The 22549-nt window shown below is 37.6% G+C and overlaps 1 long non-coding RNA gene across 1 annotated transcript in view; it reads left to right on the top strand.

The window, feature by feature from the left end:
• The window catches only part of LOC129397642 (uncharacterized), a 714556-nt gene that overhangs the window by 258489 nt on the left and 433518 nt on the right, over positions 1-22549 (top strand). The window contains exon 9 of the long non-coding RNA XR_010112052.1: positions 7675-8053. This is a non-coding gene — a long non-coding RNA (uncharacterized LOC129397642). The remainder of the gene's footprint in view (positions 1-7674; positions 8054-22549) is intronic.

Below are 22549 nucleotides of genomic sequence, written 5' to 3'. Positions count from 1 at the left end.
AGAATGGCGTGAACCCGGGAGGCGGAGCTTGCAGTGAGCCGAGATCGCGCCACTGCACTCCAGCCTGGGCGACAGAGCGAGACTCCGTCTCAAAAAAAAAAAAAAAAAAAAAAAAAACAGATAAGTTTCAACCTACAAATAGAATTAAATAAACTACCAGACAACTATGGCATGTTATGAGTTATTTTGGTGAGAAAACATGATTTCTTAATAGGTGGCTGATAACATGTACTCTAGTGAAAACCAGGAGATAGAATAAAGTGGATACTTTGGAGCCCAAGTTACTGTATGGTGAGAGGAGATCATTGACATAGGACAGTGAGAATAATGGGTTACTGAGAGCAATGGAATAACGGGTTAAAAAGGGAAGTTGTTAAATATATGTCTGAGTTTGCTCCTGGACTTACTATTTTGTTACAATTTATTTTTCTATTTTTTTTCCCAATATCACATGGTCAGAAAACCATAGGGTAAAATAAGCCCTGAACTTAGGTAATTCGAGTCCTCTAACAGATAACTTATTTTGTCAATTATATGTTCAGGTGTTTTGCCTGCTTTTTACTCTGCCTTTGTCTTTTTATTGTTGATTTGTGTTAGTTATATATATTCTGGACAAAAATCTTTTGTTGGATGCTCCAATTGCAAACATTTTTTCCCACTCCTTGGATTGCTTATTCATTTGTAAATGACGTCTTCAGATAAGGAGACTATTTTTTTCTGATCAAGTCAATGTATCAATTTTGTTATTTTCTACTGAGTACTGTTGTGTCTATTGAGAAATCTTTGCCTTTCTTAATGGCTTGAAGATATTCTCCTGTTATTCTTTTAGAAGCCTTATAGTTTTAGCTTCTGCATTTGGACCTATGACCTATCTTGAATCAGGCATTTACTGAAGAGAAGTGAAAATCCATATCAACATAGAATATTTAACAAGAAATTTCGTAGCAACCTTATTCATTATGGTCCCACAATGGAAGCAAATCAAATTACTGTTAGGTTGGTGCAAAAGTAATTGTGGTTTTTGCCATTACTTTCAAGAAGCAACCGAAAAACAAATTTTATTACTATTTTCATAGAACGGAATATTGCTCCACCAATAAAAAAGTGAGTCATTGATACACTCAACAACTGGATGACTCTCATAAACATTAATTTGCACAAAATAAGCCAAACACAAAAGAATACATTTACATGATTCTATTTATTTGAAGTCTCAGAACAAAGAATTATTTGAGGGCAATAGAAATCAGAAAGTGGTTAACTCTGGGGCAGGTTCTTGTTTACCTGTAATGAGAAAGAGGGAAATTTCTGGGATGATAAAAATGTTCCATATTTTGTTTTGGATGGTGGTTACATGGTGCATATAATTGTCAATGTCTGTCAAAATGAAAATTTCAAATCTGTACATTTTATTTTGTATTCCTTGTAAATCAATAATTTTAAAATACGGTAGTAGATGGACATTACAAGGAATAACAGCATTTTATCAACAGCAAACTGAAAGTCAGTAGTCATTTCCTAAATAATATCAATAGTGCCCCCTTGGAGTTGTACTGTCCACAAACTCTGTCTGTGCTCCACAGCCATGGTATCATACAAGTACGTAATTAGAGCAACATTACTATGACTTGGTGTAATATACAAGTAGCCATTTAACAACAGCCAATATTTTTGATGTTTACTTTGTTTTAAATGCTTTGCAGATTTTATTTCAATTAATTGATCATTAGACGCCAGCAGTGAATGTCATACTAACTGAGCACGTTGCTTTCTTTTTCCCCTGTTAAAGAGGTTAGTAATGTTAGCCCATGACTTTAAAAAGGGTAAAAGTCATCAAAAGCCAAGACATATATGGGAAGATGGTAAAGAAGAAAGCGTAGGGGAGCAGACATCACCAGAGATCATCCCCGTTTAAGCTCTCATGTGGGCTCTTTGGCTGTATCTAGAAACTAAATTGTCACCAGGCAGATTAACAAGAGGAAAGTATAGTTTTACATGTACGTGGAGTGAAGTCCAAAGAAGTGGCCAAAGCAAGATGCTTTTATAAGTTTTAGACAAAGAATGACAAATTTGAGAAGAAATGGCCCTGGGGGAGCAAATTTTCTAGGGGAGTCAGGAAACATATGTGGGATATAAATCTAGCAGAAAATAAGGGCCACTTGGTTAAGTATATTTATTCAGGGATATTGCAGCCCTCAATTCCCAGTCTCTGGTGATAAGGGCTATTTTCTCTTCCTGGTACTGTGAGTGTACTCCTTCCAGAGGAATCTTTAGGCTTGCTACATGTTGGAAGAGACAGGTCAGCTATCCCTTTCTGAAACTACAATTTCTTCAATGTTTCAACTTGAAATAATCAATATAACAATCTGGCAAATTTTGAGATATACATTCTTCACTCTTTCAAAAAGTATCCCTAAGAGATTAAAATACTACTGTTAGATTGTTTTAATACCCAGAACTCACACTAGGCCAAAGTCTCCATAAAGAAGTGTATTTTCAGCATCCCATGAACAACTTCTATTATTTTCTGTAAAAATAAAATCACTTGCACAACTATCTGAAATACTACACTTCACTTTACCTGGGGACTTACCTTTTCCTAAGTGTCTGAGCTTTTTTGTGTGTTCAGTGCATGCTTGCTATGTTTCTGTGCAGATTGCTTGTGGTAAATCACTTATGTTTCACCATAAGCTTCTGTGTTAAGTACACTTATTTCTTCATTTAATGTAAGATGGAAATGAGACACAAATGGTAAGTAACTTCCTGAAGCCACACAGCTTATAAATAAAAGATCTGGCCTTAGAATCAATGTGGTTTGATGTCAGAGCCTGCACTTTGATCACTATACACTGTGACTTTATGCCCCTTCATTATTATGCTATTTGCCTCTAAAACATATGGACTTAATATGCGAATCACTCCTTATTACACTTTCATTTCTTTAAAAATGCACTCTGTCTTAATCCACAGGAATAAAAGGTGCCACTCAGACACGAATCAGCTAGTGGAGGAGGTGTTTTTATTCATTATCTAATCCCTTTCCTACAAATTATTCATAGGCAGACATTTTCTCCAACCATTAATTTAACAAGTATAGACTAAGCACTTACTCTATGCTAGAAACCTAAATGGACTCTGAGAGCTCAAATGCTACCTAAGTACACTCCTAGAAAATAGTATCAAATTTCAGAAGGGTAATAAATATTTCCTAATACCCCTTTGATAGTGAAGATTGGTGATTTCCTGGAAACAATTCAATTTTGCCTTAAAAATTGATGCAGCCAGTTCCATATTCCCCCAGTTAAAATTCCAAGCCATGAAGACTGCAAAACAGTCATCTACTTAGAATGAAAGTGAAATAAAAAGATCCAAGTACTTTCTGCATCTATTCTTGTATGTGTCAGTTTCCTATTGCTGCTCTAGTAAATTACCACAAATTTACTGGCTTAAAACAACTCAGATTTTACAATTTGAAATGCAAACATCTGAAATGGCTCTCACAGAGCTAAAATGAAGGCATTGGCAGAGCTGTATTTCTTTTCTTCTGGAGACTACCAGGGAGTACCTCTTCCCTTGCCTTGCTCATGACCTCTTCCCCATTTAAAAGCCAACAGCAACATATTCAAATCTCCTTCTGACTCTGACCATCTTGTTTCCTTTTCATTTGTAAGGACTCCTGTGAATACAATGGAGTCACTGGGATAATTCCAGATAATCGTCCCATCTCAAAACACTTAATTTTATCAGATCTGCAAAGTCTCTTTTTTATTTTTTCCATGTACAGGAACATATTCATAGATTCTAGATGTTAGGACAAGGGTATCTTGGGGAGGGAGACATTTTCTGCTTACCACATTTGTGAAAATTATCTTACAGTTATGTATTCCATAAAAAATTCTCTCTTTTGAGAATGTAATTTTCCATAAAATTATACATTTAATAGACAGGATATGTATTATTTTTTAAAGTAAATTACTTTTTAAATTTCCCCAATATCGTGTCATAAAGAACACCCTGAAAGCATTCTTAATTGGTACAGAAATTACTTCCAGAATGTATAAATAATAGACATGTATTTTTAATAGCCTCTCTTCTTTCTCTTCCTCTCCCTCTCCACCTCCCCCGTCTCCCTCTTCGTTTCTCTCTCTTTTCCTCCCATCCCATCTCTCTTACACACACACGTATACCCACACAACTAAATCTCCTCTGCTTCTTACTAACAGCAAATGCACAACTATAAGGAAAATATCTGGTTCAGAAAATATATTTTTTTGCTTGGTATTAAATAGAAAGTGCTCATACAAGGAGAAACATATTTAACATGTCCGAGGGATTGCTTGAAGGGTGTGAAACATCCTTCCCAGGAGAAATAATCTCCTGGCTTAAACCAAATTGATGGCAGGAATTTGATGGGTTGGCTTACTCCTCTATTGCCTTTAGGACATAATGCAATGTGCTGGACTTGGCAGATGAGTCAGAAAGCAGTAGTTGACATAGAACTTGCTTCTGAGAGGCAGGAAAAAAATCCCTCTTTAACGGGTGCTTTGAAAGAGTTCCCCGAGCTATAACCTTGGTGGATGTTGGATTCAGGATCATTAACCACCCAAGATAAAAACAGTACATGGGAGGCAGTGTTCTCTGCATGTGTGGGTTGCAAATGGAACTAGTTGTTTACAATAGCTGCGCTTAAATGAGAACAAAGTTAAGTAGTGATGAGTCAACTATGCAACGCTCTGTCTTGCAAAGTACAACAAAGAAAATAACATCAATTTTCAAATTGGAAAATTATTCAAATTACACATATATACAATTCTCACGCCTGTAATCCCAGCACTTTGGGAGGCCGAGGCGGTAGGATCAGGAGGTCAGGAGTTTGAGACCAGCCTGGCCAACATGGTGAAACCCCATCTCTACTAAAAATACAAAAATTATCCAGGCATGGTAGCGGGCACCTGTGATCCTAGCTACTCAGGAGGCTGAGGCAGGAGAATCGCTTGAACCTGGGAGGCGGAGGTTGCAGGGAGCCGAGATCATGCCATTGCACTCCAGCCTGGGCAATAAGAGCAAAACTCTGTCACACACACACACACACACACACACACACACAAAAAAAATTGCAGGTGAATTACTTAGAGTGATGAACAGAGAAAAGGAGAGGATTAGATTTCTGAATCTACTACTTAGTAGCTGGGTGACCTTGCACAAATAACTTAACCTCACTATGTTTCAGAGTGTCTACTTTTAAAGTGGGAATAAAATAATTTGCCTAGCCTACAATTCAATGTTATGAAGATTACTGTATACCTGAAAGAATACATGGGAAATCACTTGATATGCTCTCAAGTAAAAGAATTCAATAACAGCTTTGAAAACACACCAGTTTATTAGTTATTGCCAAGTAACAATTCGAGGTATGAACTAAGTAGTAACAAATGAAGGTGCATACTTTTAATCTTTTTCATGTTGTTCAGCTTTACTATAGTCAGTATCCATTTACAGATGCAATCCAATGAGTTATGGCAGATGTATACACTTGTAAATCTACCGTTTCAGTCAACACAAAGAACATTTCCATTGCCACTGCTTAACAGTATCACAATAGATTAGTTTGAAATGTTTAGAATTGTATATCAATGGAATCATAAATTATATACTCATTGTGTCTAGCTCCTTTTACTCTGTATAAAGTTTCTGAATTGTTTCATATGACAAAATGTATGTATCAGTGGTTTGTTTCTTTTGGTAGCTGAGCAGTATTTCATGGCATTGCATATTGTATTATGCTTGCTCATTACCTTTTGATCAACATTTCAATTGCTTTCAGTTTGGGACTATTATAAATAAAATTGCTAAAGACATTTTCATGAAAGTCTTTGTGTGGACAGAAGGTTTTTATTTCTTATGTAAATAGGAATGAAATTATTGGGTCATATGTAAATACATGTTTCCCTTTATGAGGAATTGCCAAAATATTTTGCAAAGTGATTTTACAATTTCATTTCCCAACCAGCAATGTAGTTGTTCCATATAATTGGCAACATTCATGCTTATGATTTTAAATTGTAACCATTTGAATATGTATGCAGTTGCATGTCATTAAGGTTTTACTTTACCTTGATGCTTTTGTCAACATCCAATTGACCATATGTGTGTGTGTTTATTTCTGAACTTTCAGTTTTGTTCTATTAATCTGTGTCTATCCCTTTGCTAAGTTTATCCTACTATGATTGCTATAGCTTTATATTCAGTTTTAAAATAAGGTAAGGTGATTTTTCCCCCATTGTTTTTCCTTTTAAAGATTGCTTTGGCTATTTTAGGTCATTTGCATTTCTGTAACTTTTATAATCAGATTGCCAAATTTTACAAAAACACTTGCTGGAATATTCATTAGATTTGTGTTAAATCTACAGATTAATTTGGGGGTAAATTGACAACTATATTGAGTTTTTTGAATCATGATCATGCTTTACCTCTCCACTTACTTACATGCTTTTTTACTTCTTTTAGCAAAATTGTTTCATTTGGCAAGTATTTTGTTAAAATACCTCTAATATTTTTGAATGCTATTTTAAGCTGAAATGAGTTTTTTACTACATTTACAATTTTATTTTGCTATCATATAAAAATTTTTGTATCTTGTACTCTACGGCCTTGCTATATTCATTTATTATTTCTATTACCGCTTTCATAGGTTTCAGGGGGTGTTCTACAAAAAAAAAATCATGCCATTTTTGAATAAAAGACTATTTTACCTCTTCCTTCCAATTTTAAGTTTTTTTTTTTTTTTTAATTAAGGCTTTTTGCTTGTCTAATTGCATTGACTGAGATTTCCAGTACAATGCTGAACATTGGGGGAAAGTGCAGACACAGTAGCCTTGTTTCCAATTCTAAGTAGAAAGCATTAACTTTTCCATTATTAAGTATGATGTTAGCTGTAATGTTTCTGTTTCCTTAATGATGTTGAGGAAAATTATTCTCTGTATAATTTATTCTGATATTTTATTGTGAATAATGACTTTTGTCATTCTAATATTTATTTAGATTACTATATGCTTTTACTCCTGCTTTATTTGGTAATCTGAGTGAATTACATTGCTTGATTTTTATAAATGTGTTAAACCAACCTGGCATACCTGAGATAAACCTGGCATCATCATTGTATATTATGCCTTTTATATACAACTAAATTCTATTTGCTAATAACGTAAAAAAATCTTTGTATGTGTACTCCAGCAGGATATTGGCCCATAGTTTTCCTGCTTATAATATCATTTCTCTTCTATCAGACATAAATAGAGAGATAAATATTTATAGAAATAGAAATAAGCCAGGATTGGTATTTTATCATAAAATTACCACATTACAAAAAAATTTCTATGCCTTTCTCACTAGATTTTTATGGATCTCAAGAGTAGGATTCTTTTATCCCATAACTTAGTCGAATGACTTAAATTTGGCAGATTAAATTATTTCTCGGTAAATATAAAATTTTACCTCTCCCATGGAAAGAGTGTACCTCTTGCTCATTGATGTTGGGTTTGGTCATGTAATTTGCTTTGACCGATGGAATGTAGGAGGAAATGATAGGGCTGTGTGCCAGATTTAAGACTAAGCCTAAAAGAAATCATTTTTTGTTTCTGCTTGTTCCTTGAATGTTTCCAATCTCTGCATTAGGAGAAGAACATGTCTCAGAGAGCTCCTACTCCTCCAGTTTTGGCCCCAGAATGAAACACAGGAAGAAGACCTGAATTTGATTTGCATTTCAAAGTAGAACTGTCCCAGCTGACATGAAGACTGATGAATAAGGAATAAATGTTTATTGTTGTATGCCACTGATATTTCTGTGGTCGATTATGTGTAGAAGAGCTGACTTGTACACTTATATAAACTTGAAGAAGACTGAATTTAGAAATGGAGTTTCTGCATATGGTTATGTCTGAGTAGCTCCAAGTGGATCATCCCTCCCACAGACAACAACTCTAAACTCTGGACAAAATATAAAAATAACAATTTCCTGAATATCAAAGAGCAACCCAAATCATGCAGATACTGGGTAAGTTTTATAGGAAATTTTTTATAGCTTAAGACTATGCAGCAGTCAGTATCATATGGCATGACTAAAACCTACATAGGGAGAAATGGTGTAGAGTATGAAAAACAACTACCACAGCTAAAAGGTGAGGAGGAATATCCAGGAAGGAGAGAGCTAAAGAGAGGCTCCTGGTTTTTGTAGATACATGCCACCCAAATCTATGGTTCATCCCTGAACTCTGCATGCACAGTAGATTTTATTACAATTTCACCTAGGAATAAAATAATTGAACTGAAATTTCATAGTTGAGGGTTTGAGAATGGCTAAGTTAACTACTTGCTATTATCAAAAATCAATACTCTTCAGAAGAACATAAAGGAATCCAGAGTCTCTAAAACATATAATTCATAAAGTCCTAGATAGAACACATGAAAAAAATCACAATCTCACATGGAATCTGAAAAATATGATCCAATATCAAGAGAAAATGTAATCATTGGAGACTGACCCAGATATTGGAATAAGCAGATAAGAATATTAAAGCAGCCATATGACTAATGATTCCCAGGTATATAAAGTAAAATATGTTAATAATACACTAAAAATAGGAAACCTCAGTAAAGAAATAAAATCTTTTTAAAAGAACCAATGAAAATTCTACAACTAAAAGTATGATATCTGAATACATACAAACACACACACAGGCTAGATTTATTAGCAAATGGGAAAGGAGAAAAAATGACAGTGAAATTGAGTTGACGATAGGTGAAACTTCAATTTACTATTGAAGTGAAATTTAACAAGAGACAAAATATTCAAGAGGTATGACAAGAACTTAAGAGACTGGTAGGATAGTATCATGAGCCTTATTACCATTGTGTAATTAGAATTCCAGAAAAAGAAAACAGAGTGAGCAGAAAAAAAATTAAGAAATTATAGTTGAAAAATTCTGTTATTGGTGAAAGACATAAACATTTGTATTAAAAAAGTTCAGAAAACTTCAAGTAGGGTAATAGTAAAAAAACCCCACATCATATTTAACTTACTGAAAACCAAATATAAGGATAAAATTGTGGAAACAACCATAGAAATGATTTATTACACTCACAGGAACAATAATTTGAAATTTCATTGACTTTGCATAAGAAACATTAGAGACCAGAAGGTAGTAGAAAATAACTTTAAAATGCTGAAACTAAAGAATGATTATCCTGGAATACTGTGTCTAGCAAAAATATATTTCAAGAATGAAGACACAATGTCAGCACTTTCTGGCCAAAAAAAAAAAAAAAAAAAACTAAGAAATTTATCACTAGCAGACCTACACTAAAGAAATAGAAAAGGAAATAATTTAGACTAAAGGAGAGTTATAAGAGATGGAAACTTGGAATTTAGGGAAAGAATAAAGAACATTCAAAATAATTATTTGAGAGGCTTATGCAAAAACAACAATAAAAGCAATGAATAACTGAGATAAAGAGTCTAGTAAAGGGTTCAATCTTGAATGTAATGATGAATGATATTTCCTTAAATGAGAAAATAAGATATGTAAAAATAAAAACAAACACAGATTCTAATTTAAAGTAAAAATAGAGCTTTCAAAACAAATACAGCTGATGATTCTCATTATTCATGGTTGTCATGTTTTCTAAGGTCACTGCAAACACTGAATTAGTAATTAGGGAACAACTGCTCCTAAGGGAAACACAGGTTTAGGTTCCTGCAAGTGTCTGGTAGAAACATTTCATCAAACAATCAATATTTAACCTTGTTTTATGTTTATTTCTGTTTAAAGACACATTATTTAAGATATATTTCATGTGAATAATTGTATGGTTTTGAATGAGTTAACTGTCAGGGACTTTGAGACCATTTGCCAAAGGTTCATTTGCCAAAGACCTTGTAAAACAAACCAGTCTTATCAGTGTTGACAGGCTCCTATTCCACATAACTCCTTTACAGGTAGCAGGGAATTAAAAAGAAAAAAAATTCTGCAGCCTCCTGATCTGCAAAATTACCTCACCTGCAAGTTTAACATATTTTATGCCTAGCCCAAAAGAGTTTAATATTTTCCAGGCCGTAGATAACATAAGTTTTTTTGCACTTCATCCCCACAACAATGCTTTTCACCATGCTTTCTAAAAAAATCTATTTTCGGCCAGGCATGGTGGCTCATGCCTGTAATCCCAGCACTTTGGGAGGCTGAGGCGAGTGGATCACTTGAGGTTGGGAGTTTGAGACAAGCCTGACCAACATGGAGAAACTCTGTCTCTACTAAAAATACAAAATTAGCTGGACGTGGTGGCACATGCCTGTAATCCCAGCTACTCGAGAGGCTGAGGCAGAAGAATTGCTTGAACCTGGGAAGCGGGGGGTGTGGCCATTGCACTCCAGCCTGGGCAACAAGAGCAAAACTCCATCTCAAAATAATAATAATAATAAAATAAAAAATATATTTTTATCTCACGAATCCAGAAATTTATTTTCTTTTTCATCTTTCTCATAGCATTATCAGACACCAGTTCTATTGGATCAGGGTTCCACCCTTATGTTCTCATTTTACCTTAATAATTTCCATAAAGGTCCTGTCTCTAACACAGTCACATGGTGGAGAGTAGGGGTGGTTAGGCCTTCAGCATATGAATTTTGGAGTAGTACAGTTCAGGCCATAGCACGGTGCTTTGGCGCTATGTTTGAGAACCATTTTAAATAGCAAAATTACCAATATATAAAAAGGACAGTAGATTACAATATGAGAGCTGAAATAAGAAGACAGCACATCACTTTGTTAGACTGCAGTTGAGAACGTCAGAATGTGTGTGACTCAAAAATGTGCTGCTCTCCACACCTACAGAAAAAACTGTGAAAGCACCATGTATATTGATTTGGTGCTAAAATTACAAATACATTTTAGCAAGTAGGCAAATTTTCCATTGTAGAATCCACACATAATGAGGAGGGTCAACTGTATGTGTATTTGCTTCTTAGAAACCTCTCTCCTTTTTGACAAATCTAGGTGGTAGAACGTTTTATAATCTGAATCAGTGAGGAAAAACAAGGTGGATTATTTAGATAAATTCATGGTTAATGGCATAGGTATAATATTCTGGTTCATTCTTTACTTTCATTATAAAAGGAGGAATGAAAATAATAATAATTACAGCTAATACTTGTTGAGTTTGCATTTGGCATAAACCACTCCTCTAAGTGCTTGACCTTCAATCAGCACAAAAACTCCATAAGGTGGGTACTGTCATGTTTATTTTACACATCAGGAAACTGTGGTGCAGAAAGTTTTGGTAAGTATTACATTAAAAAAATTATGTCAGAATATTTTTCTCTGTCAGCCATGATAGAGATAGTCCGTAGTATGTGCTGTTCTACTTCTTCATCATTTTAAAATTAAATGTAACTATCCCCTTTTTGAATATATGGTTAGCATCCCAAAATAAGAAAGAAGGGGAAAAAGCACATGTTATACAAACACATGTGTAATATTCACTTATGCATATGAACCAGCATATTAAGATCCATGTTTAATTGCTTATTTTATGATACAGTTTGGTAAGCCCCTCTCTCTTTTCCAGAAATTTTAACCAAATATGTTTGTATGAAGAATATCAGGGGGAAATTAGAAAAGCAAGAATGTGCTGCAACTCCAATTTAGCATAGATACAGAACATACATGGATGGGCTTAAGGATTCAATGAGAATAGAAAATTTAAGTGAGGGAAAATCCTGAAAAGTCCAGAAAATCTTGTGATGAAATGGGTTTCTGGTCAATGCCTAGACTGGTTATTATTAATAAATATCACATCATACTGGGCATATCACTATTATTTTTTTTCTTTTTCCATAGGTTATTGGGGGTACTGGTTGTGTTTGGTTACATGAGGAAGTTCTTTAGTGCTTATTTGTGGATTTTGGTGCATCTATCACCTGAGCAGTATACACTGCACCTTATTTGTAGTCTTTTATTCCTCACCCCCTTTCATTCCTCCCACGAAGTCCCCAAAGTCTATTGTATCATTCTTGTGCCTTTTCATCCTCATAGCTTAGCCCCCACATATCAATGAGAACATACAATGTTTGGTTTTTCATTCCTGAGTTACTTCACTTAAAATAATAGTCTCCAGTCTCATTTAGGTCACTGCATATGCCATTAATTCATTCCTTTTTATGGCTGAGTAATATTCCACTATATATATATATATATATATATATATATATATATATACACATATATATATACAAGTTTCTTTATCCACTCATTGATTGATGGGCATTTGGGTCAGTTCCATGATTTTGCATTTGCGAATTGTGCTGCTATAAACATGTGTGTGCAAGTGTCATTTTCATAGAATGACTTCTTTTCCTCTGGGTAGATACCCAGTAGTGGGATTGCTGGATCAAATGGTATTTCTACTTTTAGTTCTTTAAGGAATCTGCCACTGTTTTCCATAGTGGTTGTGCTAGTTGACATTCCTACCAGCAGTATAGAAGTGTTCCCTTTTCACTGCATCCGTGTGAACATCTACTGTTTTTTAATTTTTTGGATTATGGCCATTCTTTCAGGAGTAAGGTGGTATTGCATTGTGGTTTTGATTTGTGTTTCCCTGATCATTAGTGATGTTGAGCATTTTTTCATGAGTTTGTTGGTCATTTGTATATCTTCTTTTGAGAATTGTCTATTCATGTCCTAGTCCACTTTTTGATGGGATCATTTCTTTTTTTCTTGCTGATTTGTTTGAGTTCATTGTAGATTCTGGATATTAGTCCTTTTTCAGGTATATAGCTTGTGAAGATTTTCTCCCACTCTGTGGGTTTCTGTTTTCTCTGCTGACTGTTCTTTTTGCCGTTTCTTTTTACTTTAAGTCCCAGCTATTTATCTTTGTTTTTATTGCATTTACTTTTGGGTTCTTGGTCATGAAATACTTGTCTAAGCCAGTGTCTGGAAGGGTTTTTCCAATGTTATCTTCAGATTTTTTTTTTTTTTTGCTGTTTCAGGTCTTAGATTTAAGTCCTTAATCTATCCTGAGTTGATTTTTGTATCAGGTGATGATCCGGTTTCATTCTCATACATGTAGCTAACCAGTTATCCCAGCACCAATTGTTGAAAAGGGTGTTTTATCCTCACTTTATGCTTTTGTTTGCTTTGTGAAAGATCAGTTGGCTATAAGTATTTGGGTTTATTTCTGGGTTCTCTGTTCTATTCCATTGGTCTGTGCGCCTATTTTTATACCAGTACCATGCTGTTTTGGTGACTATGGCCTTATATTATAGTTTGAAATCAGGTAACATGATGCCTCCACAATTGTTCTTTTTTGCTTAGTCTTGCTTTTGCTACGTGGGCTCTTTTTTGGTTCCATATGAATTTTAGGATTTTTTTTTCTATTTCTGTGAAGCATGATGGTGGTATTTTGATGGGAATTGCATTGAACAATATGGTCATTTTCACAATATTGATTCTACCCATCCATGAGCATGGGATGTGTTTCCATTTGTTCGTGCCATCTATGATTTCTTTCAGCAGTGTTTTGTAGTTTTCCTTGTAGAGATCTTTCACCTCCTTGTTTAGGTATATTCCTAAGTATTTTATTTTTTTGCAGCTATTTTAAAAGAGGTTGAGTTCTTGATTTGATTCTCTTCATAGTCATTGTTGGTGTATAGAAGAGCTACTGATTTGCGTACATTAATATTGTATCTGGAAACTTTGCTGAATTCTTTTGTCAGTTCTAGGAGCTTTCTGGAGTAGTCTGTAGGGTTTTCAAGGTAAAGGATTATTGTCAGCAAACAGTGACAGTTTGAATTCCTCTTTACCAGTTTGGATACCCTTTATTTCTTTCTCTTGTCTGATTGCTGTGTCTAGGACACCCAGTACTATGTTGAAGAGGAGTGGTGCGAGTGGGCGTCCTTGTCTTGTTCCAGTTCTCAGAGGGAATGCTTTCAACTTTTCCCCATTCAGTATTATGTTGGCTGTGGGTTTGTCATAGATGGCTTTTATTGCATTAAGGTATGTCCCTTGTATGCCAATTTTGCTGAGAATTTTAATCATAAAGCCATGCTGGATTTTGTCAAATGCTTTTTCTGCATCTATTGAGATGATCATGTGATTTTTGTTTTTAATTGTTTATGTGGTATATCACATTTATTCACTCGTGTGTGTTAAACCATCTCTGGATTCCTGGTATGAAACCGACTTGATCATGGTGGATTATCTTTTTGATTTGTTGTTGGATTTGGTTAACTAGTGTTTTGTTAAGGATTTTAGCATCCATGTTCATCAGGACTATCGACCTGTAGTTTTCTTTTTTGGTTATGTCCTTTCCTGGTTTTGTTATTAGGGTGATGCTGGCTTCACAGAATGAATTAGGGAGGGTTCCCTCTCTCTATCTTATGGAATAGTGTCAGTAGCATTGGTACCAATTCTTCTTTGAATGTCTGGTAGAATTCTGTGAATCCATCTGGTCTTGGACTTTTTTTCATTGGTAATTTTTTAACTACCATTTCAATCTTGCTGCTTGTTATTGGTCACTGAGGGTATCTAATTCTTCCTGATTTAAACTAGAAGGGTAGTATTTTTCCAGGAATTTATCCATTTCTTCTAGGTTTTCTAGTTTATGCGCATAAAGGTGTTCATAGTAACCTTGAATGATCTTTTGTATTTCTGTGGTGTTGGTTGTAATATTTCCCATTTTGTTTCTAATTGAGCTTATTTGGATTTTCTCTCTTCTTTTCTTGGTTAATCTGGCCAATGGTCTATCAGTTTTATTTACCTTTTCAAAGAACCAGCTTTTTGTTTCATTTATCTTTTGTATTTTTTTGTTTGTTTCAATTTCTTTTAGTTCTGCTCTGGTCTTGGTTATTTCCTTTCTTCTGCTGGGTTCGTGTTTGGTTTGTTCTTGCTTCTCTAGTTCCTTGAGGTGTGACCTTAAAATGTCAGTTTCTGCTCTTTCAGTCTTTTTGATGTAGGTGTTTAAGGCTATGAACTTTCCTGTTAGCACCACCTTTGCTGTATCCAAGAGGTTTTGACAGGTTGTGTTACTATTGTTGTTCAGTTCAAAGAATTTTTTTAATTTCCATCTTGATTTTGTTTTTTACCCAATGATCATTCAGGAGCAGGTTGTTTAATTTCCATGTATTTGCATGGTATTGAAGGTTCCTTTTAGAGTTGATTTCCAGTTTTATTCCACTGTGGTCTGAGAGTGCTTGATATAATTTCAATTTTCTTAAATTTATTCAGGCTCATTTTCTGGCCTATCATATCATCTATCTTGGAGGAAGTTCCATGCACTGTTGAATAGAAGTGTATTCTGTGGTTGTTGAATGGAATGTTCTGTATATATCTAAGTTCATTTGTTCCGAGGTATAATTTAAATCCACTGTTTCTTTGTTGACTTTCTGTCTTGATGACCTGTCTAGTGCTGTCAGTGTAGTATTGAAGTCCTCCACTATTATTATATTGCAGTCTATCTCATTTGCTAAAATTTGTTAAGATTTGTTAGGTCTGTTAGTACTTGTTTTATAAATTTGGGAGCTCCAGTGTTAGGTGCATATATGTTTAGGATTGTGATATTTTCCTGTTGGACAAGGCCTTTTACCATTATATAATGTCCCTCTTTGTCTTTTTTCACTGCTGTTGCTTGAAAGTTTGTTTTGTCTGATGTAAGAATAGCTACTCCTGCTCACTTTTGGTGTACATTTGCATGAAATGCCTTTTACACTCTTTTACTTTAAGTTTATGTGAGTCTGTATGTATTAGATGAGTCTCTTGAAGGCAGCAGATAGTTGGTTTGTGAATTCTCATCCATTCTGAAGTTCTGTATCTTTTAAGTGGAGCATTTAAGCCATTTACAGTCAATGTTAGTTTTGAGATGGGAGGTACCATTCCATTCATCATGCCATTTGTTGCCTGTGTACCTTGGTTTTTGTTTTTTCTTGTTTTTTAAATTGTATTTTTGTTTTATTGGTCCTGTGGGATTCATGCTTTAAAGAGGTTCTGTTTTGATGTGTTTCCAGGATTTCTTTCAAGATTTAGAGCTTTTTTTTTTTTTGATGGAGTCTTGCACTGTTGCCCAGGCTGGAGCGCAGTGGCAGGATCTTGGCTCACTGCAAGCTCTGCCTCCCAGGTTCATGCCATTCTCCTGCCTCAGCCTCCCAGGTAGCTGGGACTACAGGTGCCCGCCACCACACCTGGCTAATTTTTTTTGTATTTTTAGTAGAGACGGGGTTTCACCATGTTAGCTAGGATGGTCTCGATCTCCTGACCTTGTGATCCACCCGCCTTGGCCTCCCAAAGTGCTGGGATTACAGGCATGAGCTACTGCGCCTGGCTGGTTTAGATCTTTTTTAAGAAGTTCTTGTAGTGGAGGCTTGGTAATGGTGAATGTCTTAGTTTTTGTTTATCTGAAAAACACTGTATCTTTTCTTTATATATGATGCTTGGTTTCACTAGATACAAAATTCTTGGCTGGTAACTATTTTGTTTTAGGAGGCTGAAGATAGGGCCTCAATCTCTTCTAGCTTGTAGGGTTTCTGCTGAGAAAACTGATGTTAATCTGATAGGTTTTCCTTTATAGGTTACCTTGCGTTTTTGTCTCACAGCTCTTAGGATTCTTTCCTTCATCTTAATTTTAGATAACCTGATGACAATGTGCCTAGGCTATGATCTTTTTTGTGATGAATTTCCCAGGTGTTTTTTGTGCTTCTTGTATTTTGATGTCTAGGTCTCTAGCAAGGCCAGGGAAGTTTTCCTCGATTATTCCCCCTAATATGTTTTCCAAACTTTTAGATTCGCTACTTCCTCAGGAACACTGATTATTCTTAAGCTTGGTCATTTAACAAAATCCCAGACTTCTTGGAGGCTTTGTTCATATTTTCTTATTCTTTTTTCTTTGTCTTTGTTGGATTGGGTTAACTCAAAGACCTTGTCTTCATGCTCTGATTTTCTTTCTTCTACTTGTTCAATTCTATTGCTGAGACTTTCCAGAGCATTTTACATTTTGATAAGTGTGTTCATTATTTCCTGAAGTTATGATTTTTTATTTATGCTATCTATTTCCTTGAATATTTCTCCCTTTGATTCTTGTATCTTTTTTGGATTTTGCATTGAGCTTCACCTTTCTCTGGTACCTCCCTGATTGGCTTAATTAGCTTAACCTGCTAAACCTGTGTGTGCCTTGGGCTACTTGCCTCCCAGGTGGAGGTGGTGAGCGGAGATTGCGCCATTGTACTCCAGCCTGGGCAGCAAGAGCAAAACTCTGCCTGGGCAGCAAGAGCAAAACTCCATCTCAATAATTTAAAAAAAAGATAATAAGGCTTTAGTTCTTCCCTGGCCTGTGGAGTCTGCTTGCTGGATTCATGCCCTTCCCCCTGAGCGGAGTTTTGGCCAAGAGGCTTCTCAACAGGTTCAAATTGTTACAAAGTTCAGCTGGAGAGTTCCTTCTCCCTATGGCGTTTTCCCTGCACCTGCTGAATTGTTTTTCAGGTAAATTAGAGATTTCTTCTCGGTTTGAATCCATTGCTGGTGAGCTAGTGTGATTTTTTGGGGGGTGTTAAAGAGCCTTGTTTTTTCATATTACCAGAGTTGGTTTACTGGTTCCTTCTCATTAAGGTAGGCTCTGTCAGAGGGAAGGTCTAGGGCTGAAGGCTGTTGTTCAGATTCTTTTGTCCTGCAGGGTGTTCCCTTGATGTGGTACTCTCCCCTTTTTCCTATGGATGTGGCTTCCTGAGAGCCAAGCTGTAGTGATTGTTATCTCTCTTCTGGATCCAGCCACCCAGCAAGTCTACCAGGCTCCAGGCTGGTACTGAGGGTTGTCTGCACAGAGTCCTGTGATGTGAACTGCCTGTGGGTCTCTCAGCAGCAGATACCAGCACCTGTTCTGGTGGAGGTAGCAGGGGGGTGAAATGGACTCTGTGAGAGTTCTTAGCTTTATGGTTTAATGCTCCATTTTTGTGCTGGTTGGCTTCCTGTCAGGAGGTGATGCTTTCCGGAGAGCATCAGTTGTGGAAATATGGAGAGGATCGGTGGTGGATGGAGCCCTAGAACTCCAAAGAGTGTATGCTCTTTTTGTTTAGATACCAGGGTGGGTAGGGAAGGACCATCAGGTGGGGGCAGGGCTAGGAATGTCTGAGCTCAGACTCTCCTGGGGCAAGTCTTGCTGTGGTTGATGTGGGGGTTAGGGGTGAGGTTCTCAGGTCAATGGAGTTATGCACCTAGGAGGATTATGGCTGCCTCTGCTGAGTCACGCAGGTTGTCAGGAAGTGGGGGAAACCTGGCAGTCACAGGCCTTACCCAGCTCCCACGCAATCCGAAGGGCAGGTCTCACTCCCACCGTGCCCCGCCTCACAGCACTGAGTCTGTTTCCAGAAAGTGGGCAAGCAGGGCTGAGAATTTGCCTTGGGCTACTTGCCTCCCAGGTGGAGGTGGTGAGCGGAGATTGCGCCATCGCACTCCAGCCTGGGCAACAAGAGCAAAACTCCATCTCAATAATAATAAAAAAAGATACTAAGGCTTTAGTTCTTCCCCGGCCTGTGGAGTCTGCTTGCTGGATTCATGCCCTTCCCCCCAAGTGGAGTTCTGGCCAGGAGGCTTCCGAACAGGTTCAAATTGTTACAAAGATCAGCTGGAGAGTTCCTTCTCCCTGTGGCGTTTTCCCTGTACCTCTGGCCACCCTCCAGAAGGATCCCTGTGGTGCCAGGCAGGAATGACCTGCTTGGGGACCCAGTGAGCTCACAGGGCCTTTCTCACTTCTTCCTCTACCCCTGTATTTCACTTGGCTCTCTACATTGACTCAGCTCCAGGTAAGTTCAGAATCTTCTCCTGTAAACTAGACCTTCAATTTTCCCCTGTAAGGGTGTGTGTTCCGGGGCAGAGGATCTCCCTTTTCCACTTCTGCAGTTTGGGCACTCACTGTATTTGGGGTGTCTCCAGGGTCCTGCAGGCGCAGTTGGCTTCCTTCAGGGGGGTCTGTGGGTCCTCTCAGGTTTCCTGATTTATTCCTGCAGTCGTTCTGGAGCTAAAAATCCATGATGTGAGCCTCTGCACGCTGCTCTGTCCGTCCAAGTTGGAGCTGCAATCTAGTCCTGCCCCTTGTCTGCCATAATGCCTCCACTATTTTTTAAATTTAATTTTTATTTTAAGTTCAGGGGAACATGTGCAGATTTGCTTTACAGGTAAATGTGTCATGGGGGTTTGTTGTACAGATTATTTTGTCCTCCAGGTATTAAGCCTAGTACCCAATAGTTATTGTTGCTGAGCCTCTTCTTCCACACTCTATCCTCCAATAGGCCCCAGTGTGTGTTGTTCCCTTCTTTGTGTCCATGTGTTATTATTTAGCTCTAACTTAAAAGTGAGAACATACGGTATTTGTTTTTCTGTTCCTGTGTTAGTTTGCTAAGGATAACTTCCTCCAGTTCTATCCATGCCCCTGCAAAGGACATGTTTTTTATGGCTGAATAGTATTCCATGATGTATATGTACCACATTTTCTTTCTGTGTATCACTGATGGGCATTTAGGTTGATTCCATCTCTTTGCTATTGGGAGTAGTGCTGCAAAGAACATACACTTGCATCTGTCTTTATAATAGAACAATTTATAGTCCTTTGGGTATCTACCCAGTAATGGTGTGTCTGGAATTGGTGGGTTCTTGGTCTTGCTGACTTCAAGAATGAAGCCGTGGACCCTTGCTGTGAGTGTTACAGTTCTTAAAGATGGTGTGTCCGGAGTTTGTTCCTTCAAATGTTCAGATGTGTCCAGAGTTTCTTCCTTCTGGTAAGTTCGTGATCTCACTGGCTTCAAGAGTGAAGTTGCAGACCCTCGCAGTGAGTGTTACAACTCATAAAGGCGGCACATCTGGAGTTGTTCATTCCTCCTGGTGGGTTCGTGGTCTCATTGGCCTCAGGAGTAAAGCTGCAGACCTTCGCCGTGAGTGTTACAGTTCATAAAGGTAATGCGGACCCATGAGTGAGCAGCAGCAAGATTTGTTGCAAAGAGCGAAAGAACAAAGCTTCCACAGTGTGGAAGGGCACCCCAGTGGGTTGCCTGCTGCTGGCTTGGACAGCCTGCTTTTATTGCCTTATCTGGCCCCACCCACATCCTGCTGATTGGTCCATTTTACAGAGAGCTGATTGGTCCGTTTTAGAGACAGCTGATTGGTCCGTTTTGACAGAGTGCTGATTGGTGTGTTTACAATCCTTTAGCTAGACACAAATGTTCTCCAAGTCCCCACCAGACTAGCTAGACACAGAGCACTGATTGGTGCATTTACAAACCTTTAGCTAGACACAGACTGCTGATTGGTGCCTTTACAATCTTTTAGCTAGACACAGTGCACTGATTGGTGCATTTACAAACCTTTAGCTAGACACAGACTGCTGATTGGTGCCTTTACAATCCTTTAGCTAGACACAGTGTGCTGATTTGTGCATTTACAATCCTTTAGCTAGACACAAAAGTTCTCCAAGTCCCCACCCAACCCAGAAGCCCAGCTGGCTTCACCTCTCAATGGCACTCTGAGTGGGACTCCCCAGCCCAGAGGGAGCTCTTCCCCTGATCAAGCCCAGCAGGCACCTGCTGGCCATGTGGAGTGCGGGGCCACAGAGCCTGCACCCACCCAGAATCCGTGCCAGCTGCCACTAGCACCCAGCGCAGCCCGGCTCCCGCCTGCACCTCTCCCTCCACACCTCCCCCTGAGCAGAGGGAGCCTGCTCCAGCCTCGGCCAGCCCCAGAAAGGGGCCCCCACAGTGTAGTGGCGGTCTGAAGGGCTCCTCCAGTGTGGCCAGAGCGGGTGCCGAGGCCGAGGAGGCGCAGAGAGTGAGCAAGGGCTGCTAGCACCTTGTCACCTCTCAAAGGCATTTCTGATTGAATGGTATTTCTGTTTTTAGGTCCTTGAGGAATCGTAACATTGTCTTCCAACAATGAATTAAGCAATTTACACTCCCACCAACAGTGTATACGTGTTCCCTATTCTTCACAATCTCACCAGCATCTGTTATTTTTTGCCTTTTTAATAATAGTCATTCTGACTGGAGTGAGATGGTATCTCATTGTGGTTTTAGTTTGTGTTTCTCTGATGATCAGTGATGTTCAGCTTTTTCTCATATGATTGTTGGTCACATGTATGTCTTCCTTTGAAAGTGTCTGTTCATGTCCTTTAGGTACTTTTTAATGGTGTTTTTCTTTTTTGTAAATTTGTTTAAGTTCCTTATAGATGCTGGATATTAGAACTTTTCAGCTGCATAGTTTGGAAAAATTCTTTCCCAGTCTGTAAGTTGTCTGTCTATTCTCTGGATAGTTTCTTTTCCTGTGCAGAAGCCCTTCAGTTTAATTAGATCTCATTTGTCAACTTTTACTTTTGTTGCAATGGCTTTTGGCATCTTCACCATGAAATCTTTGTCCATGCCTATGTCCAGAATGATATTGCCTAGGTTATCGACAAGAATTTTTATAGTTTTAGGTTTTACATGTAGGTCTTTAACCCATCTTGAGTTAATTTTTGTATATGGTGTAAGGCAGGGGTCTAGTTTCAGTCTCCTGCATATGGCTAGCCAGTTATCCCAGCACCATTTATTGAATAGGGAATACATTCCCCATTTCTTGTTTTTGTCAGGTTTGTCAAAGATCAGATAGTAGTAGGAATGCAGACTTATTTCTGGGTTCTCTATTCTGTTCCATTGGTGTATGTGTCTGTTTCTGTACCAGTACTATGCTGTTTTGGTTACTATAACCCTATAGTACAGTTTGAAGTCAGGTAGTGTGATGCCTCTAGTTTTGTTCATTTTGCTTAGAATTACCTTGGATATTCATGCTTTTTTTTTGGTTCTGTATGAATTTTAAAATAGATTTTTCTCGTTTTGTGAAAAAAAAGTCAATGGTAGTTTAATAGGAGTGGCAGTGAGTCTGTAAATTGCTTTGGGCAGTATGGCCATTTTAATGATAATGATTCTATCCATGAGCATGGAATGTTTTTCCGTTTGTTTGTGTCATCTCTGATTTCTTTGGGCAGTGTTTTCTAGTTCTTGTAGAGAGTTTTCTCCTCCTTTGTTAGCTGTATTCCTAGGTATATTTGTTTTATTTTTGTGTATGGACATTTTGAATGGGATTATATACTTGATCTGGGTCTCAGCTTGACTGTTAGTATATAGCAATGCTAGTGATTTTTTCACATTAATTTTGTAACATGAGACTTTGCTTAAATTGTTGTGCCTCATTTGGAGGAAAGAAGGCACTCTGGCTTGTCAGTGTTATTGTGTTGATTTTTTCTTTGTGAGCTTATCGACCTTCAGTCTTTCAAGTTTCTGACCTTTGGTTTTTTTTTTTTTTTTAATCCTGCTTGATGACCTTGAGGGCTTGATTGTGGTATTAGATGAATTCAGCCAACTGGCTTCATTTCTGGAAGATTGTAGAGAGCCAGCCTCAGCTCCAAACTCCTGGACTGCGTGCTCTAATTCTGGAGGACCCATATTGGACGCCGACTTTTTTCTCTGGCTGCTCGAGGTTAGGAATCCACGGTG

This window comes from Pan paniscus, chromosome 3 (assembly GCF_029289425.2).
Source record: "Pan paniscus chromosome 3, NHGRI_mPanPan1-v2.0_pri, whole genome shotgun sequence".
In the NCBI taxonomy this organism is placed as follows: domain Eukaryota; kingdom Metazoa; phylum Chordata; class Mammalia; order Primates; family Hominidae; genus Pan; species Pan paniscus.
The sequence above is the reverse complement of the archived record's forward strand: the minus strand, read 5'-3'. Positions and strand labels throughout refer to the sequence as shown.